General features: G+C 39.3%; 1 protein-coding gene across 2 annotated transcripts in view; it reads left to right on the top strand.

Moving 5' to 3' along the window:
* LOC127365869 (inactive dipeptidyl peptidase 10-like) overlaps positions 1-17568 on the top strand; it is a 191034-nt gene that overhangs the window by 67081 nt on the left and 106385 nt on the right. The gene's annotated exons all lie outside the window — the stretch shown is intronic.

Genomic DNA, 17568 nt, shown 5'->3' with positions numbered 1-17568 from the left:
TATTTCTTAAACTTAATCACACACATTAGCACCTTTTAAGTTGATATGGCCGACATATGAGCATACAGCTAATCGTCTGGAGTTGTGTTTCTGTGCACCCGAATGTAAGTCACTCCCTTTAATGTCCGAGGGAAGTATCTGGCTCTTTAGTGGCTTAATGTCTCTGAACTGTGTCTGTGAACTGTTTGGGATTTTAGAAAAAAACTCCACAAGGCCTGTGAGAGTGAACCAAAACAGTAAAGTTGTGGGCGGGACAGCCAAATAATGAGAACTCACTTTAAAGCTCTGTAAAGCCGAGGAGAGTCGCAGATTCAGACGATAATTCTCTGTCAGTTCATCATTACAAGCGACCTCGAACACACTGTCAAAACTGTTTTCACATTTGATATATTGTTATTGTAAAAATATCGATAGCCACTTCAACTTCAGACAGAGTCAGGCTAAGCTAACCATCTGATGCTTGTAGCTTCATATTTACCCTACGGGCACTTATTTTCTCTATTGTATACCTGTCACCATGCGTGTAATGGAAAACCAACACACACCATTCTCCTGCACTCCTCAGCTGTTGCTTTAGCGCACTGCTCTGCCACTCAGCACAGCAGCCATACAGCTCCCGCACAATACCAGAAAATTTAAATGTGCTCAATATTGCTTCCTCATCTACTGCAGGCTGAACTACAATTACAATGCACACATTTTATTTTCCTTGATGGCCTGCAATCAGTGAGATGATCACTTGATGGCGGCGGGATGACAATGAACCCCCTTAAAAATGCTGAATCTCAAAGGAAAAACAGGAAGAGAGCAAAATTCACGCTTGCTCATGAACTGAATTTGTGTGATTTGAAGTTGTTCCCTCTCAAGAGGCAATTTGGGACATCAGGCAGTCTGATTGCACAAACTTGCCAGTTTTGTGGACTGGATGCCAGAAGGCTGTGTGCAAAAAGCAACACTTTGCTACTGTAATTAGGAGCTATCTAGAGGATAGTGGTGATTTAAAAATCACTTGTCTGGGCTGCCATCAATTCATGAGAACACCTACGGTATGCCAGTCATGCAATTCAATTTAAACTGCTAGGTAACACATATAAAACATCTTATATCAAAAGCGGATGAGTCTAAGTTTAAAGGATAACAATATTTATTTCTCATTTTTCCAGTGACGTTCAAAACAGCTGTTAGAATTTCAAACGTGTGCCAAAGTGTCCAAAGTGTAATGCATCCTTTCCTTTGACGCAAGTCCTCATTGTTCTTGACTGCAAACAACCCGATTGAAGGCAAATGGATCAATATAACAATCTTTCAGCACCTCTTTTCCACACTCCTCTGTGCATCCAGATAGACCTCTGTGGGGGAGAGGTGATAGCATCTAACACGTGGCTAACAATCCTGACTCTTAGAGAGACTGCAGGCCAGGGCTGCAGTCAACTGAATGGCTATCCATCAGGATGGGTTATTTTCTCCACATCAGCTATGCTCTTCTCCTCCCACACAGTGCTGAGAGAGATTTGGCTGCGTAGCATGTAGTCTCTCTGTCTTTCTCTCTCCTTGTTCATCATTGTTTTTCTGTCTCCTTTCTCTTTTCCTCCTGTCCCTTTTTTCTCTCTTTTTATGTCAAACCACTAAAACGCTTGAAAGTGATTCCCCTCGGTTCCTCCTTAATCCTGTCATCTGCTCTGTTTTAGATTTTGTTTCTTTTTGTTTTGACATCAGTGCCTGAATGCAGCGGTGTGCAATGTTGATTTCATACTACAAATCTATCTCTTCTGAAGCTGAAGCAATTTGAATGTTTTTGAAATAACATTTGAAATTTGTGTTCAGTGTTTCAAGATAGTGAATGCACATCCCACCACTATATCTAACCCGTCCTCACCAGAAAAATGGCCTTAGCTATAGCTTATTAAGACCCATATTTATGTTTATTGTAGACAGCCTCTTCTAATGGCCATAGTAAAAGGGATGGGAGCGAAGGAGGAAGTCAGGTGACATGTATAAAATTCTAAATATGGATGAGGTTTGGGTGGATGGGTGAGTCAAACACAGGACTTTGCTTGAGATTTAATCAGAATGTCAACCAGAATCATCTGTAGGAGCTTTTGGACAACCAGACTGTAAGCTGGGTGCCTGAGAAATATCATCAAAGCAGCTCTTAGCTGCATCAACCTGTTCTCTATTGTTTGTTCTCTTTTGCTATGAAAAGTGATATCTGTAGCGTGACAGACTTATAGTTGATCCGTGTTGCAAATTCTCTTTGCTTGGTGGGTTTGACTAATGGGCAAGTCTTTAATAAGAGATGTGGGGTGGAAGCTATTCCCCTGTAATAGTGTGTTCCGGTTGGTGGGTTTGTGATATAATTCAGTATGCAACTGATTATCCACTTTGTGTATCCATGCACCCAGGAAATTAATAGACCTCTCATCACACCCCAAACTTGTTGAACAACTGTTGAATAGTTGAATATCTATGTTAAAGATGTAATGTCAAAATGTATCAGTTGCACTTAATCAATCATCTTTTTCTGTGGGGGCACCTTTGTTTATTAAAACCTACAAAGTGTACCACTCACTTTTTGTTCCTCACTACAACTGTCCCAAACATTCTTCTCTTTAAAAGAAATATAATGATCTTTACAGTAGTCCTGACTCTTTGTTTCTTGAACATACATATTCGATTTGCTTTGTGAATTTGTTACAGCGTAACCAAGGATGATGAATTTAGTCTTAAATTCAGAGAGAGTTTGTTAAAATCAAACCAACCATTTAATGTTTCAATTATAGTTCCATTATCCAAAAGATGTTTAAAAGTTTCGGCCAGATTCTTTCAAATGGATTTGTATCATCTGCAAAGCAATAAATGCAATACATAGAAATATCTTTTAATGTTTGTGGAAACCTTACATATATTTTGTATAAAATAATCATTAATGGGCCTAACACTGAGCCTTGAGGAACCCCGCAAGTAGCCTTCAATACATTTATATTATTTATCTTAACACATTGATACCTCATTTTCTGGGCATATAATTAATCATGAGTCGGCAACCACTTTAATGCCAGATATTCTCTTATCTTTTAAGCATTTAGTCAGTTGGTCCAAATACTTTTTTGATATCAAGAAATACCCTACCTGTAAATCCATCATTTCTATTCCAGTTGATATTTCCTCCAAATGCTTCGTCAATTCCAGTGAAGCAACTAATCAGCTGATTAATCTTCAGCCTCGACTCATGACTAATGTCACAGCTGAAATGCCAACTGAATTAGCAGCCATTCTTTCTACCTGTAAGCATCCTGAGTGGGAAATTGAAGGAAGAGATGAGGCATAAATCCATTTGAATGAACTCTTTGACCTTGAATAAATAAGCTCATACAACATTTCACATCACTGATATTCCCTGTGAAGGGTCTGGTAGAGGGCTCCTGCTGCTGCTGCTGCAGACACTGGCCCACTTAAGGGCCACTGGTGACTTTCTATCTGGGCTATCATTGATCCCAAGGCAGTTGCAAGTTAATGTTTGAGCTAGCTTAAGGTAGCTTAAAGTCAGCTGTCTCTGGCAACACTGATCTTCCTCTCTCTCTCCCCTCTCTCTCTCTCTCCATTATCCCCAAATTGAAAAAGTTAGACTCTAATTCCTTCCATGTCTGAGTAGAACATGCACACTTTTACCTCGAACTACTAACTCCCGAGAGGTTTGTGTGTGGAGAATTGTGCAAATGACTGTGGTTGTAAGAGACCAGAATTTTTGTTGCAGTGGAGAGGAGTCTTCAATAGAGTCTTGAATTTTGTGTAGGCTGTGTGCATGTTTGTGTATGCCCATTTAATAATGTTCATAATAAACCTGAAATCTTACCATACAGGATGTGTTTTTACAAATGCAGTCATTACTTTTTCTCATATTTTGATGTAATGTATAATTATACAAAACTAGGTGATAATTACACACATAATTCTAATAATGACCACATTCAAACTAAATCTATCAGTGTGTCTGTTTGCAGAGCTGTTGACCTGTGGGTCTGATGGAGTCGACCAGGAGAAAACAGGAAAAGCATGCTTGAATTCATCAGTTGAATGAGCTTCAACTAAGGTGAAAGGAAGATGAAGCAAATATTTGCAAGATGGAAGAATTATATGACCCTATATCTTAATATTTACATTTGGTATCAATATGCAACCTATATCTATACAATCTTGATATGAATGCAGAACACATTGCAATTAGAATGTAATGTAACCGGTACAGTTGAGAGAAAGGTCTGCCAAACAGAAGTTGAAAGGTCACTTAACTCTGTCTTCTCCTGTTATCTCAAACAGCCTGGCAAAAAGCGAGAGATGAGCCGTTTCTCAGCAAAAGAGAAATAGACAGAGCCCACACAGCAGCATTGTTTCCTTTGTGTCCACCAGCTCTTCCTACCTAATGGGCATATTGAGATCTCATCACAATGCAGGCAATTATTTAGAGGAAAGAATTATTCATTTTAGATATAAACGCAAAGATTGTGATCAGATGTTGTCAACCAGATAACATATTCAGAGATATGATAAGAAGAAGGCGGTCTTAGCCATAGGTGGAGGTTCAGGGATGTTCATCCAGGCATCAAGTACAGCTGCAGTTTATCGGTCTGATTAACAGCCTGATAAATAGACCTGCTAACTGTGTTTTCACTGTTTTGCAGTGAGGGTTGGGCTAAAGGCAGAATCAAGATGCTCAATTCATCTCCACACTTACTTTTTAATTATCCACAGTTGTCCCCATGATTATTTCACATTTGTAAATCCACATCATACCCACACCCGCATTAAGTACCATTATTAACGCTACAAGAATAAGAAATAACAAATATAATGTTGGTAAAATGTTGGTATTTAATTTATATTATTTATGCACATTGATGATTAAGTGTTCATGCCATTCATTATTATTATCATTATTTTAAAACTTAGCATCAACTCGAGGTGGGTAGATGGGATTTTATGACGGGCTCAAGCGACCCTGCTAGCAACTTGCTCATGAACTTTCTCTTTTGTGTGCTGTCCATTTTCTCTCCACACTGCTCAGCCACATACACTCCATGCATCGACTAAACGGTGTTGATGCAAATGTGCATGCAACCAATGGGCTGTGATAACAAGCAGCGATCACACAACTACAATAAAAGCAGAAGGAGGATGGATAGGCTGTAATTCTGAGTTACTGTCGCTGCCATGTGTTGTTTTCACTTTGATTTACAGATTTCATTTGAAATGTTTAACACTGGCCTGACACTCCCAGCCAATCAGCTTCTCTTGGTGCTCCTGATGGTCAGTCCGGGCCTGACTTCAAAGGCCCCCGAGGGAGCCCTCAAACACAGTTTCAAAGTGTGATAGCCTAGAGCCCTTGCAGACATATTTTAAAGTGTCAAAAAAATATGAGTTTGTGAAAGTTTTTGATAAGAAAAAGAACATATTTAGGACTATATAAAAGATTATGTTTTTTCAGTCCATGTTGTTCATGTTGTATATACCTGATTCCAGCAAATGTATGCTATTTATCCTCTGCTTACTGGTATTTTTCAAATTGCAGCTCAATTTGTTACAGTTGCCTCTAAAATATTCATATCCCTACTTAAGTAAATGTCCTGTTTCCATAGATAGATTGTACTAAGTTAGGAATTTCTATAGATTTTCTATTTTTTGCAAAAATATTATTGACTCACCTTACACCATAAACTCTCTCTGTGTCACAGGAATTATTTTCACCGTTAAAATCCAGAGGCATCCCATCATGCTATGACATTAAAATTAATCAGGTTTTACCTAATCACCTCGGAGCCCGTCATAGTGGATATAATGAAACATCCTCATGCTCTGCATAACTCGTGTCAATGATTAGGATGACTTTACGCAGTGCATGCTGCCTTGGCTTTTCTATGGAGGGGATAAAACGCTGCACCCAATGTCAAAGAATGCCTGAGGGCTTTCAGAGCCCTTTACTCTGTAGCCAAACTCTGCCTGCCTCTGTTGATCCATGATGCACAGAATGCAGAAACAAGCTTTGGAGAAGCGAGAATGCTGAGTGCTTCAGCCCTGCCTTTGATCAGAGAGGGAGGGCTGGAGCTTCCCGTTAACCACCTCCCTGTGCAAAGACCCAGAGGCTGTATTGATTTTGAATAATGCTTTGTGTCTCCTCTAGCTGCATACATGCATAATTTATCTTCATTATGTGTTGGGCGGAGGCATGTCTGTGTGTTTTTGCTTATATTCCAAAGTGGGTTTGTTTTTAGTGGAAAAGGTCAGGATGACTGCAAGAAAGAGGGCAGATAGAGAAATGTATAGTGTAAATGGCATTGCATAGTCTTTGTTTTGAGTTTTATTATTACTGGCCTATCCATTTAGATGGATAAATTAACATATTTCATAATAATAGGAGTTTTACAAAACACTTTTTGGGGAAATTCTTTATCAACTGCTTTTAAAAATGTCAGAGGTGAAACATGCCTCTTGTAAAGTTGGATTATTTGAGAGCAATATATAGTTGCAGCCAATAAAATTTCAACAGTTTTCATTTCATTGCATCATGCTTTAAAGTCCGCAAGGCTGGGTTCATTCAATAATTTTAACACTGACCAACAATGTATCAATTAAATTCTCGGTACTTCCAACTCCTCTAACCTGCCTGTTGCACTCAGCTTAAAGCCCATTGGTTCTCACCAAAGATGTAATTTTTTAAAGGTCCACTGTGGAGGATTTAGTGGCATCTAGGGGTATAGTTCCAGATTGCAACAGAGAAACAGAGAAACTATGGTTCTGGGCTACTGTAGACAGATGGCGGTTCAGAATGGCGGTTGCTACGGAAGGCAACCTGCAGCATCTGTAGATAGAAACGACTCATTCTAAGCTAACAAAAACACGATTCCTATATTCCGGTGATTATACACTAATGAAAACCTGCCTATGAATATTGTATTCCATTTCTGCCAATAGATCCTCCTAAATGTTACACACTTTAAAAACAACTTTAAATTATATTGTTTCTTTTTAAAGTTCCTTGAGGCTTTTAAGGCTTCAACATCTGAAATAGCTGTCCACTGTAGTTTTTAGCAAACTTCACTCAAACAGGAGGAAATGTGCTTGGGTTGGGGACTATTTTCAGCTGCGGATAAATCCTCATTTGATGCCTGAGTGAATATTTGGGGCAGCGAGACGGTGTATTTGGGATTGAATCAAACTAAATTACAGTGTGTGTGTTTGTGGTGATTAAGGAACACGTCACCAGTGCAGCAGTGTGGCAAATTGATGTGTTTTAATTGTTTTTGGACAACAGTGGAGCACTATGGCACAGCTGAATGAGATAAGATATATCAGTCTTTGGATACTATATCTAATAGTAGGACACATTCATTGTTGGATTTGGACTATTCATTGGATTTGTTGGGCTAAGAAACACACAACTTGTCTAACAAGTAGGACTTATTTGTGCAACAGCTATACTGTACGTCTGTTGAGACTCATCATTCCAAGCATCTACATCAATCTGCTCGAGGCTTTAAAGAGCTCATCGCTGGTTCAAAATACAAGATGAGGCAGAGCACTCCTCCTCCTCAACAACTAACATTCTGCTGAACCTCGAGGAACTGGTGCAACAGTATATTGTTATAATAAACTGTGAAATGTTGGGCTTTATTGATCCCTGTGGGAAATTCTAGCGTTTCACTTTCCAGCATCCTGGTTAGCTGTTAGGAATTCAGTGTTTCAGTTGAGGACACTTGGGCCTGCAGGATGCTTGTGGGCCCTTTGCCTGAATGTGTTCCTAATAAAAACATGCTCCTGCCCTCGTAAGCGGTACTCACATTGATAGTGGATGACAGTGAAATGTAACTACAGCAGCATCTAACACTTGATTTGTGATAATGTCAAGCAACAACAAAAGTTAATTACATTTTGACCCGTGTCTGACCTGTATCTGTGTCTATAATGTTATCTGCCTGCAGAAATGTGGTCCTGACAAGTCTAATTTGGACAAACGCGGTGGCTGATTTATGTGTTGCTCTTGACGTTACTGCAGGGACACGAACATATTTACATTGACAGTAGAAGCACTGATTTTTGGTCATTATTTGGGTCTCAAAAATAGTTTTGACACTAGTGATACAGACTTTGGGAAAAAATAACATTTATGCACCTCTACTGTCCAACCTCTACAGTGCGGATGTGAAAGTGATGTGGAGGAATTAAACCCCAGATCATCCAAGCTGCACTCAACGATCTGAATCTTGTTGGTACAAGTACCAACTTCAGTAGAATGGATACCAAGAAAAGAGCTGGTTAGATCACATTCTGCACACATAACACTCTGCACGCAGTAATCATCTCCTTATAGTTAAATTAAGAGCTTTCTCACATTTTAGTGAGTAGTAAGTAGTTAACAGAGAATAGTTTACGAGATGCCTGATGTTTGGTAAATTATTAGGTGGAAATTAAAACATATTGAGAAATAGCCTAATAATAGTGCATTTACCTCATGAATCATGACATTTCTCTCCCTGACGTGGCAGTACATGAGCCACTTTTAACTATACATTGATATCATTATTTCTGGTTCCAGTGTTAATTGGTATCATACAGTCTTCTATCTGACTAATGTGCAATCTGTCTGTATTTACTCTGCCAGTACAAAAAAGGGGAAGAATTATGCTGTACGATGTGATCCGAAGTGTTTCCCACATATTTTCTCTATACAAACAGTGTTTTAACTTTGACTTGAAACTGAGAGTGAAACTTCTGTTGTCTATCACCTGTAGAAAACCTGTGTGTGCATCTCAGCGGGTGTCTGATTGAACTGCATCTGAGAGCCTGCTGGCTTCGCCTTCCTCTTACTCGGGGCGACACCCTCATTAGGATTTCATTCAGCTCATCTGACACACCCCCTGATGATATCAACAAGCACAGTGGGATAACACAACAGTAATAAATGAATTACATTGACTGCAAAATGAATGACGTTGCAATGTCAACAGTGGGGTGCCTCTGTGCTGCGTGATCTGAACCCTGCTGCATAAAATTGAATTAATGAATTAATGTTTGCTGGATCGAGCACATAATGTTTCCTTACAAAGATTTAAGCTTGTGACTCATTATGATGGCATTTGGCCCTCAATCAGTCCACACGCTGCATTTATCTTGTCTAATAATATAATTACTGTTATTACTTTTATACACAGTCACAGATTAGAGCACATATTAGACAATCAAAGATATTAAGTTATTATGTGTTGTGCTATTTTGGGCTCATTCAATTTCTTCCTTTTGTTTCACTGTTAACAATCACTATACATTGAACTAAATAACCCTGAAATGTATTTTCTTTTGTTAAGATTGCAAAGGTTAAATGTGTTGTTTCCCCCATTGAGAGGTATTTTATTGAAGTGATTGTGATTGTGAAACATTTTTAAAAATTACCTCACATCTGTATCGTGATGAAATGAGCTTCCGCTGGTCATGTGGTGTGTCTGATGTTTATGCACCCCAGGCAGATCGTTTGAAAAACCCAAATTGCGGAGCAAATCGACCATTTTGATGTCAGTATTCATGGCACTGGGATCCTCAAATTGGTGCTGATATGCAAATACTGACTGTAAAAAGAACTGCTGCTTTATGGATAGACTTCAAAACAGGATTGTCTGTTTGTGCCAAACAGACCAAGTAATGGCTAAATCAATAGACGCTTGATTAATGCACATAATACAGACAATCATCTATTTGTTTTGAGGTTACAAAAGCTTTCAGTTGCTCTCAACATTTCAAAACTTCCAGATTAGACTGAGCTTGATTTACTTTTGTAATGATTATCAATGTAAGGGAGCTTTCAAATCACTGGGCCTTTTCCTACAATCATTTGGCCTTTAATGAAAGAGGAGAGCGATCAAACAAATAAATCAGCAAGCGTGTGCAGTATGACTCAGACAGAGAGAGAAAAAAAACTCCACTCCTCTCTATCAGCATTGTCCAGATTTATCAGCAATGATAGCTTCGCTCTGCTTGTGAAGTCGGAACTCAAACCCTTCAATCAGCATTACAGGTCCAAGCTTTCAAGAGATAAGAGAAAGGTCCAAATCAGACACAATGACTGTTTGTGACTTTAAATCAAGCAAAATGACTGAAAGAAAATAGGTCTACACAGAATATCAGGCAAGGAAAAGTTTGACTGCTATTTATTAGGCATCCAGGGTGGTAATATTGCTCCCAGTCGGAAGTGCTAGCAGTTGCTGTAATAATGTGATGTGCTGAATGTGGAGTTGCTCCGGCTAAGCCACAGTGGAGTTTAGTCATGAAACTTTCATCAGTGGCCTGGTGGCGTGGAGTTCCTGAATGTCTGCACTAAATTGCCCCAGGGTCATAAATACTTTATCAACAGTGGACACCTCAGCAAAACACCTCCCTGGGGCTCTCTTTCCCTCTCACTCTCCGTCTCCCTACCTCTCTCCCACCTGCCCCTCTCTCCTTCTCTCTGTCTCTCCACCCACACACTCGCTTTCTCTGGCACTCTACAGCTCTGCTAGGTAGCTTCAAGTATTTCAACCTTGTAACCACACACTCTCTACCTTTATAATTCACTCCTCACCTTATCAATTATACCGTATCAAACTCTCATATAGAGTCCCTGCACAGGCCTCTTCATTACTGGATGTTCACCTATTGCCAAAAATGTGCCAGTGAGGATCGTGTAAAGAAAAAAAATATGTTGAAAACAAATGGGGGGAAAAAACATCAAATGCACCGAAGCAAAACTCAAAACTTCTATCTTTTAAAGCACTGTCTTTGATCTTGTGCCAGCAATTCAGCCTAGCCTGCTTAAATTTAATGCCACCGTCTTTATTCTCACGGCGCCATACATGGGTTTTGTTTGAAGCAGGACACCGTTCATTCAAAGAACCCCGGCACACCTCAAACAAGCTGGAGAACGAGCACATCTCGGAAAGGCCCGAGCGCTTCGTGTGAAGTGTAGAGAAATAATAGTCGGATCCTGCAGCAATCCTACTGCAATCACTGTAACTGTAAGTCTGCTGTATAAGTAGAAGTGAATCCAGCTGTGATGTGCAGTCCAGAATCAGTCATGAAATCAACTGAAATACAGTTTGTTCCAACTCACTTTCATGTCTTAAGCTATGAATAGAAAACGGTCTTTTTTATTTCTGTGTGCATTCGAAATGGTAAAAGAGTTATTGTGTCATAACTGTTGCTGATAAAGGATATCAATACGATATTTATCGGGCTCCTATATATTACTATACAAGGATAACAACTTATCACCCTTCGATGATGTTGATTTGTTCAAATATCTTGGACTTTGGACTGACCCCGAACTCTCCTTTAAGTCCCTACATTTTATTATAAAAAGAACATAGAATCTTTCACTTTTTTTTAGCTCCATTACCTTTTTACCTCTTTTCGTTGTTTCAGGACATTTTTATTTTCTCATCTGAAAACAACTTTATGTTTTACATTTTTTGTGTGTCCTTAATAGTCTTTAGTACTCTTGATTTATTTATCACCGCTTCTAACTTTTCTTAATTATTGTTGTTCAACAACTGAGTACTGTGTGTGTGGTTTGGAAAGGGTGAGCAGGTTGCCTGTATCTGTGTATTTGCAGTGTATGTTTGTTATGTAATGCTGACCCCCTCGAAAGTGAGATGCTGCCTCTTAGGGGGACTACCCTTTCAGTAAATTCCGATTTAAGAGGGACTTTATACATATTATGCTTCGTCTGGGAAGATGGGTGTTTTATAGCTACAAACATAAAATTGTTTATAGGTTTTGTTTATGTTTTTAAAATAATGATTTAACTGCTGTAAAATGAAATGTCTTTTTGTTGTTTGGCTCCTTTTCACAGCAACATCAAAATAACACATAAAGATCCCCCTAAACGCTAAAGTGTTACCCTCTTGTTTCCTGCACTTCTTTACTTGTACCTATATAGGCAGCAGGTGATTTGAGAGGGGATGAGGGGGGATGCCAACCCCCTTCTTAGCTCCATCCCCTCGTAACAGAGAGAGAGAGAGAGAGAGAGCAGAGGTAGAGGGGTTTAGTGGAATATGTTAGCCTAGTCTGCCTGACTCATTGATCCTAACCACAGCTCTGAAATAGCAGTAACCTCACTGTCCTGTGTATTGATGAATTCATGCCGCTGTCTGTGGTGCTGAAGTAGTAGACGGATTTATAATAGCGCCTTTTTCTCTGCGTCCTGCCCTTCGGTCAGTTTGGTCTTGAATATATAATAGTAAACTGTGTATAATATAAATACTCAATTATATACTGTACTGTAGCCCATATACTCCATAGAGTGTCACTTTCATGATTGATGTGACAAGTAGCATTGTGTAATTGCAGATGAGTGAGAGGATCATAGAGACACACTGCTGCCTGTAGTATTCCCGTAGTCATTCAGCCCCCTATTCCTGCTAAACTGTGTGGCAGTCAGTCGACTCTGATCAGTGTTACCTCCCACGTCACACACTCCATAGACACAAGGCCACGCCCCCTCCATTATATTCTCTGCTGCATTTTTTTTATTTGGTGGGAGGGAGAGTTGGAGGCAGGGAGTTAGCACAATGTAGGGGTTTAGATACACTTTAAGCCACTCTTAATGCAGTAGAAATACTACAGTTCTTCAAATGCAAATAATCCCTATGTATAGCAGACCAGCTAGCAACATGATGCAAACCTACCAACAGCACAGGAAGGCAATGACATACTGTAGAGTCATCGTGAGTGGAAACGGACTGCGGATCGGAGACCTTATTAGCAATGAAAGCCTTTAACAGTCACATCACCATATGTAACACAGGCATCAAGAACCCACAGTTCTGAAGAGCCTTATGGAGGCCAACCCATGTAGACACAACCTTTACCTTCCGATGAAACAATCCATGGAAGGTTATCAGATATATTCATCATCCAAGCAGATCCAATGTGTGTATCACTCTCTCTTCCAAATAGGCAAACGCCATTAGCCTCTCAGAAAGTGGTGCACACAAGCAAAGGTTAAGAGGAATTTATGCTAATGCGAGCTCTGCTAATGCACTCAACACACCCACAGTGAATGAAACTGATTTCTTTTTTTCTACCTCAAATTCTTGGTCAGAGCCCAAACTTTTGCTGATCTTCAAGGGTGACCACCACATGCTGTTTGTACATTTGTTACACGGTGTGTTTACTTTACAATAATTTCACGTCTTTGACATTCTGAAGGTAGAGCAGGTCAAACACAACGTGTCAATATTTGAGCGTCAGTGTTTTGGGTGAGAGAGATGTTTAGTCTGCCCTCACTGCCTGTGAAGGTCTTTTGCTGGCATTTCTCCAAATTCCTTGAAATATTTGACAGGGGATTTACTCTATGTTGTCACTGTGTGGTGGAAAGAGCAGTAGATCTGCCTTCTGAAGAGCAAATGCCCAGTTTCATATTAAAAATGATTACTGACATCAAGGCTGAGTTACTGGGAGAATCACAGCTCCAGGGGTTCGGTTCCTGTAAGTTGGCTTTTGCTGATATGATCTTTTAGGGATTTTTCACCAAAAAAGCCCCAAATGGATCCATTATCAGCTAATTTTGAAGCCCTGTTAGTGTTTAAACATAGTGTTTTAGACCTAGTCATTGTAGCCATAACAAATTTTAGTTTGGAGGGTGGTGTCTTTTTTTAAGCTGCAAATATTAGCATGAAAATCTAATATGCATACTGTACCTACAGCAGTATTACTTCCATTGCCAATATCATATCATCAACTAACCACCTATCCACTGTGTAGTATTTCCCCACTGTGTGACAGTCAGTCCTAGATTCTATCAAATTCAGGCTAGCATTAACAGCATCTTGCTCTCTATGGTCCTTCATTTGCAAGTCATCAACTGAGACATGTAGCCTCAGGGTCAGGGTTAATCTTTTAGCATGATAATGTATGTAGATACCAAGTTAATATTTAAGACCTCTTACAAAATTCTCATTTTAATACGTACCAGCTGGAAGTCAGCAAAGACAGCCTTTTAACCCAACTCATGGAGATAATGCTAGCTTAATTAACTAGCTACAGCTGATACAACTTGGCATTTCAGCTGGCAGTATAGAGTCGCTGGCTGGCCTCTCTTTTCTGTCTCTGTCTGAAATCAAGGACCCATTGTTTCCAATGAATTTCGAGTGGTAAATGTGCCACTTGGATCTCCCAATCTGGAAAGCTTGACATGTGGTGTGTCATGGTGCTGAACACATATTTATGCCGCTCAACCATACTTATAGACTGGGAAGGAAAAAGCTTTTCTCTTAAATGTTCTTTATGTGTCCCATAAAAAGTACTGGTGAAAGTAGCTTCTGTTTGTATTCCCCTAAACTGTGGAACTCACTGCCTGTGGATATTAGAAAGGCGATGAAAATATAAAATCTATCTTTTACTTTGGAGTAATGTTATAGCCTTAGATTTTAGGTTTTAATCTTTGTTTTTTTTGTTATTTGTCTCCCTGGGGCTGCATGTTTTTATGAAAGGTGCTATATAAATAAAGTTGAGTTGAGAAAGGAGCCCACCCTCACAGCTGAGTGACCATGCATGGTTACAGGTTCACTTTAATTCATAAAAACATGATTACGTATACAAACCTTCTTTGTTTGTGCTTTCAGGCAGAACAGTAAAGTTGGCAATGAGGGCCCAAGAGCATGTTTGCCCTGTAGCAGGTTAATCCAGCCATGACTGACATAACAACAGAAGCTGCATGAAATTCTAAATGTACTACAAATAAAAACAGAACAAGATATTTAGGTCCGCTTATATGCCACATAATACCTATTATATGGGAGCACAGGAAGAAGAGAAACATCTCAGAACAAGTGTTTCTGTCAGAAAAAAGGAGCTGAGCTAACTAAATTACTGGGTCTGATTCTCATAACGATACAGCCGCAGTAGCAGGACTGAGTGGTGCCGTAGGCTGACTTGGACCAACTCACTTCTCAAAGTGGATTGATCACCCGTGTCTACAAAATGGAGCACACAGATCGATTTATGCCTTTATTATAAAACAAGCAGGCTAGTTTTTCAACACTGCTATATTCTGCTTCCCTTTAACGTGATCTCATTTCTACAACTCCACATATGGCTGACAAATGAGAGAAATTTGAGTGATGGTTCAATACGAAATCATGGAAAATGGAACCAAATGAGGGAATGTGTTTAGGAAGAATGCTGTTCATCCCTCCAGTAAAGTTTCAGAGACTCTCTGTCCATATTGCCATGAACATGGGAATAGAAAGACCAACAAATTGAGAAAAATGATTAGTTTTATTTAATTTGGTTTGTTTATTCATTTTAATTATCCTCTGAGTGTTTCGAGTTTGTTATATGAGCTGTGGTTTGAAGTGTAATCAGTAAACTGGAGCTGATTTCAAACAGTAATTTGCTTCAGGTCTGAGAAGAATGCCTAAATAGGATCTGGATGGATGTGAGCTTCAGTTAGAGCAGTAGTAGTAAGACGCTTTCTTCTTCATCATCGTTTCAGCACAGTTCTGAGTCTCAAATCTACAAAACATAATAACTCTCAGTCCACATTATAAAAGTACCAAAATAAAGATACTCATAACAATCTGTATGCAAGCTAAAAAAAAACCCAGATTAATGTTCACACAATCCAGTGCACAAAGGAAAATGAGGAGCTGTTTACAACTAATTGTGGATGGTGGTGAAACAGCTCCAGGAACATCTGAGAAAACCAAAAATAACTCTAACAAATACATATCTAATTACTTTTTTAGAAAAAAGTGCTCAAGTTAACTGTAAGTAAGTTACAGTTTGATTTTTTTTGCACAGTTCGCTTATTGCTTAATTTTCGAGGTGGCAAAAGTAGAAGTACTGGTTCAACTTCTTTATTCTTGAAACAGTACAGGCTCTGAAAAGTGCAAAAATATAAAAGTAAAAAGTATTCTCTTGGTTTCTCTGAAGGACATTTCTACGTTCTGCAAAGCTAACTGAAACTTCAAATAGGGTCTTCCTCTCTTGTCTGTTTCGTCGCGTTAGGTTTGTTGGTTCTGATATGCACCGGTCTTGATGTTGGGATATTTATCCTCAAATGTATTAAAACTAAAGTAATGCGCCTGTTTTGAAAGTACAGATATGTACAAATGTGGGGGTAAAAGTAAAAAACAAACACTAAATGCAGCCTGTGTACTCTGCATAATTCCCTGTATAGATCAGTAAGTTCGGTGCATAGTATGCTCTGTATACATAGTATTAAACTTGTATGTGTGGATTTGGGGCACAACCAAAGTCTCATGGTAGTTGTTGATGCTTTGATGATATCGGAGGGTACAGAAACCAGCTGTGAGCACAACTTTAAAGGTGCCTTAAGTGAAATTGGCATTTTTGCTAATATCCTGTCTGTTCTTGCAGTTAGCAGTCCCCTCCGTCTTCCCTACGATTGGATAAGGTGAGGGGGGGCTGTACGGAAGTAACTTATCAGTGATGGCTGCCAGATTGTAGAGCTACTTACTTTAACAAAAAAAAAAAAAAAAATTATAATTTCATTTTAAGCTGATATGCGACTGCAAACAGCTGCTTGTGTACACATCCAGCAGTTATGGAGCAATATTATCTTTCTTTTGGAGTCTTGTTTCTGACAACCTGGCGAAAGTCCAACATTCACTCTCTTTTAACTCGGTTTTTGGTCTCCACCTACTCCTAAAGGAAATATCTGGTTCTTTAGCTGCTAAACGCTCCACTATGTACACCAGCTCGTCTCTAACTGTGTCTGTCAGCTGGTAGTGTTCATTGGGGTTTTTAGAGCTTTTTCACCGAAACAAGCTGCCTGCTGCAGCTGGATATTATATGAAAGCGTTGATAATTATCCAAAACAGTAAAGTTGTGGGCTGGACAGCTAAACAAAGAGGTGAAACTCTCTTTAAAGCTCGGTAAAGTCAAGGGGAGCTGCAGATCCTCTGAAGGTTCATCACTGCCAGCGACCCCTTTCACACTGTCATTTGATAGGCTACATTGTTATAGTAACATTATAGCCACTTTAAAGTAATAAAAGTTAAATTGCTTATTATGCAGAGTGACTCGCAGTGTTAAATTATTGGATTATTATTATTGATGAATGATCATAAACAGGAGTTTAATGTTGTGGTTGTTTAACAGCTTGATATACTGTTGTACTGCTGTAAATGCAGACTGGTGGAATATTTCCCTCTAGAGTGTAGTGGAGTATGAAGTAGCATAAAATGTGAATATTCAAGTACAAATACCTCAAAACTGTACTCAAGTACTGTGAGTAAATCAGTTAGTGGTGTGTCTTCCTGTGAGGTTGCAGTCAGAGCGTTTACACCTCACAACCTCTAATAAGCTTAATAATTTACCACAGAAGTCAGACTCAGATATAAAATATCGATCCTTGTCTGGCAGAGACATTACAGAGATTAGACTTAATATCACAGCCTCCTATCCTCTGTGTGTGTGTCGTTGCGGCTCCAGCATGTGGGCTTCCAGCATCATAAAGTTGAGTCTCTGACCACAGAAAACATTGCTTTTCTGTAAGCCCGGCGGTAAGTTTGATATAGC

This window comes from Dicentrarchus labrax, unplaced genomic scaffold (assembly GCF_905237075.1).
Source record: "Dicentrarchus labrax unplaced genomic scaffold, dlabrax2021, whole genome shotgun sequence".
Taxonomy (NCBI): domain Eukaryota; kingdom Metazoa; phylum Chordata; class Actinopteri; family Moronidae; genus Dicentrarchus; species Dicentrarchus labrax.
Note: the sequence above shows the minus strand (reverse complement) of the source record. Positions and strands in the feature narration are given on the sequence as shown.